Raw genomic sequence first — 4,568 nt, forward strand, 5'->3', positions numbered from 1 at the left:
AAGTAACATTACAAAACTTTATTTATTTTATTTTAAAACAGATCTTCATTTTATTACATAATCATCAGAAACATCAAGCGTTCACATCTACCGATCTTTGAAAAAAGCCGTGTTGGCGTGGAATAATCAAGGGTACAGAATTCTACAGGGTACAGAAATCTACCATAAAGTATGTAACACTTTAACTTGTATTCCAAAACATTGGTGATTTCTTTGCTGTAAAGGGCATGTTCTTCAAATAAATGAGTCAAAACCCACCCGATCAAAAAAAACAAAAAAAACAAACAAACACAGGAAACATTATTGACGATTTTGCATGCAATAAACTGTAATGTATTTGACTGCATTTGTACAGGTATGTTTGTTTTTACAATTTATTTTCATGGACTATTGTGGAACTACCATTAGTGAACAAAAGTTTGAGCACCCTTCTATATATTTCCTTTTTCAACTTAATACAGTGTTCCTTGTTTATTTCAACTGTTGCCTTTTTATTCAGTAAATCAGGAAAAGTCATTGTCGAGCTGTGCTGAAAAGAAATTTAACACAGGCGTCAGTTTGTTCTGGTTTTATTCTGAAATGTATTTAGCACATCCCCTACAGTTTAATTTTCTGTCAGATTAATTCAGTCATTCATAACAACTTTAAACTGACAATTATACCTATTGTAAAATAGTGGAAGACTAGATATAAAGGCTATATGTATATAGAGGTGTGTGTCGGTGTATATGTACTGTAACGACTTTGGGAGATCTAATGGCCGCTTTAAGATCCTCGGAGGACCTCTGTGATGGACAGGTGGCGGGAGCACTGATTTCTTAAATCACAGAAATACTCCGAAATGAACCATAAACATGCTCTGGCAATATCCATATACTGTATGACAAATACATATATAAAACAAGCAAGATGGGCTAAATTACCACCTCTCATGTGTAACCTTTCCCATGTTCTTATGTTCTAATGCTTTGTATAATAAATATATTGATTAATATTAAATATAAAACGGTAAATACATGTTTGAATACAATTAAATATAGAATGTATGTAGACATACTGTATGATGAAATTATATATCTATATATATATATATATATATATATATATATATATATATATATATATATATATATATATATATAATGTTTAATCAATGTCTAAGGTCAACATCACATATTAGCATCATACATTTCAGGGTAACTATACTATAAAAATATGTTTTTAACACTAGAACCGCCAAGCCTGTCAATTTGACGGTTTTTAAATTACTCAGTGTTTCTGAAAGATCCACGGTTGTCCGTTCTTGACATTTCAGGCAGGATCGTGAAAAAAATAAAAGTTATAAAACACTTCTTCCTACAACTGCCTGACGCCGTCATATTGATGGTTATACAGAACACAATCGCATTCGATTATACAGTATTGTAGTCTATTTTCTAAAGTGTTATTCATCAGTCAGGGCAGTGCCATCGATGTATTGAATTCATTAAAAAACATCAATGCTTTTATTCTTTACAATGAAATACCGTGCACGTGTTTAACAATGTGTACCTCGCAGACACCAATTGCAAGAAATGCAGTCAATAACTAGGAGCAACTACACTGTATATAGCCTACTGTATAATCTGTTGCAGCTAACCAAAGAATAATTTTGTTCAGAAAAGTGTGATCAATCACTTTTTTCCCCTATGCATCTGGCTGCCTACTGTAGTCTATACTGTATGCACTTTGTAGGACTGTATGATATATAAATCCATTTTTGTTTCAATTTCATCTTACCTATTTACAAAGTTTTCGTTGTAGTATAGAATGTCATCACACATACTTTGTACAGAAGGAAAAGCAGCTGTGAAGGTATCGACCTCTGTGCCATCTGACAACTGCAACAGTAACAAGATATTAGCTGCGCCCAAATCATGTGGAGAAAAGAAAATGTGATTAGGAGAACACTTTGGCTTCTTTAAGAACATGCTGTGGTGTTGTGATTGTAAACCACATTTCCTTTATTTATTTTTGTTACCGTGTTTCAACTATGTCAAAATAAATATAGCTGTCAATTTTTTTATTCACATAGTTAGTTATATGTCTATAGGCTGCACAAACAGATTTATTTTGAATGTTATGTTACTTATTGTTTTTGTGCAGTTTTCTAAATAATATACCTGTATATAGACACATTTCTGTTCAAAAGTTTTTTTGTTTTGTTTTGTTTTACGCACTCGGCTGGTATATGCACATTTTAGTATATAAACCCAATTATAGTTTTGTCTTACTTATTTACAGTGTTTCGGTTGTATAGTATTGTGTATAAATAATATACCTGTACAATTATATTGTTTTTAACACGGCCATCAGGCTCGTGGCGGATCTAGGTATGCCTATAATTCCAGCTGTGTTAATGTATTTTTAAAATGCAAGACAAAAACATTATATATTTTAAATGTATGGGAAGTTTGTTGCAAATATACAGTATATTTATAACAATATATTGTAAAAATATATTTTTAGTAAGTTATAGAAAATTAATTAGTAATGTATAAAAAATACATTAAAAATATCTGGTGCATTTTGAATATATTTTAAATAATTTAATCTGTGAGCCATATATTTATTTTATATGTTAAATATATGATAAGGTAATAAATGTATTATTTGTATATTTAACATGTTTCCCATTCATAAAAAAAAATATATTAAAATATATATCTTCTTTCCGTATGGGTGTGTTATTCTATTTATGTACATTGAAGATTATAAGGGCATTTTTTTAAATATAGCATTCTGTTTCCTTGGTAACAAGCCTCTCTTCAAAAACAGGTTACATTTTAAACCTTTATTTTACTAGGTAAGCACATTGAAATTAAAATCTCTTTTACAAGTGTGACCTAGCCAAGAAAGGCAGCAGCAACACAATAAAACAAGGTACAGAAACACAGATACAAAAATAAAATACTTAAGACACAAACAAATCATAATAATACAACAAAACAATCATTCCAAGGAGCAAAATAGGCAAATGATCTCTTAGCAGCCTCTGTACGCACTTTAGGGACCATACAATTTACATTACAACTATTTACATTCAAATGGAATTCACCTAATGCAGGTGCTATATTCAGTTCCAACACTAAGGTCATTACTGGCTTCAAACAAAAGGAAGGCAGCCCCTGACTCAACCAAACTGCCAATATATCTATATATAGGCATATATCTTAATAATATATAAGGAATATATATATATATATAAAACCCTCCCCCCCAGACTATATAACTAACTACATAGGTGGTTACATAAAAGTAACCAAACATTTTTTCATCATCTAATAATGTATCAAATTATACACTAAAAATATCTAAATATAAAAAATCAAATATAAATCCAATGAATACCTAAATAAACATTACCAAGCATGTGCATTAAAACTACAGCTTTAAACAAGCAGAGGGATACTTAATTAAAATCAGTTACCCCCTCTTTAATTCTCAATGGTACTGCCCTGACTACAGGAAATCAGTACCCATGGAAGTTATTAAAAGATTCCCTCCACAAGATGGCTGTTTCCCTACTTCCTGTAAAAAAAGAAAAAAGGAGGACCTCACCACCACACTCCTTTTCAGGTAGGCCAAACTGTGCATACAAACAAATGCACAACAAAATCACTTTTGCTTCTCTTTAAAAGGCTAGATCAGCAACAGTTACTGCAATGCACTGCCCAGGAGGTGTGCACTCTCCCAGTACAACTACATGTACAGAACATTTACTTTAAGTTTGTTTTGTTTTTCAGGCCTATGGACCCTACGCAACAGGTAAGTGAAAGGTTGTTTTTGTTTTTTTCTCTTGTTAGACACAGATAGGACAGGATATAAACAATTAAAGGAAAGTCTTTGCAGTTCATTGCAAGATCCACAATGTGACGGCCTAACCTTCACAGAGTATAAAAGAGGCCTATCAATTTTTTTTTGTAAGATTATCAATGTGGACCTTGAGATCGAGATTACAATCCAACCAGATACCTGGATACTTATAGTTATCAACCATCTCAATAACTTTGTTATCTAAAGTAACTAAAGATAACTATTTAGTAGCATTGGTCCTTGTAGAAGAAAATACTATAGCTTTTGTCTTACTAGAATTTAAAATAAGCTTTAGATTAATTAATGCTTGTTGAATGGAATCAAAATCAGCCTGCAAATGATTGATTGCCAAGGAAGGGGAGGGATTACATGAGTATAAACAGTATCATCTTCATAAAGATGGTACTTACAGTGTTTAATGTTACCCTCAATGTTAATATAGAGGATAAACAATAACAGGCCAAGAATAGATCCTTGACGAACACCCTTATGCAACGAAACAGGATTTGACATCATATTTGCATGTTTGACAATCTGTGAGCTATTAGTAAGGTAACTTTGAAACCAACCAGCTGCTTGCAATCCAATACCAACACATAATAATGCCTGATAAACCGTATCAAAAGCCTTTGGAAAGATCAATAAACTGAGATAAACGTGTTTTTTTTTTTTTTTTTTTTTCTAGTATTTTGATATCATCCATAACTTTCAGT

The sequence above is a fragment of the Polyodon spathula genome, chromosome 1, assembly GCF_017654505.1.
Source record: "Polyodon spathula isolate WHYD16114869_AA chromosome 1, ASM1765450v1, whole genome shotgun sequence".
Taxonomy (NCBI): domain Eukaryota; kingdom Metazoa; phylum Chordata; class Actinopteri; order Acipenseriformes; family Polyodontidae; genus Polyodon; species Polyodon spathula.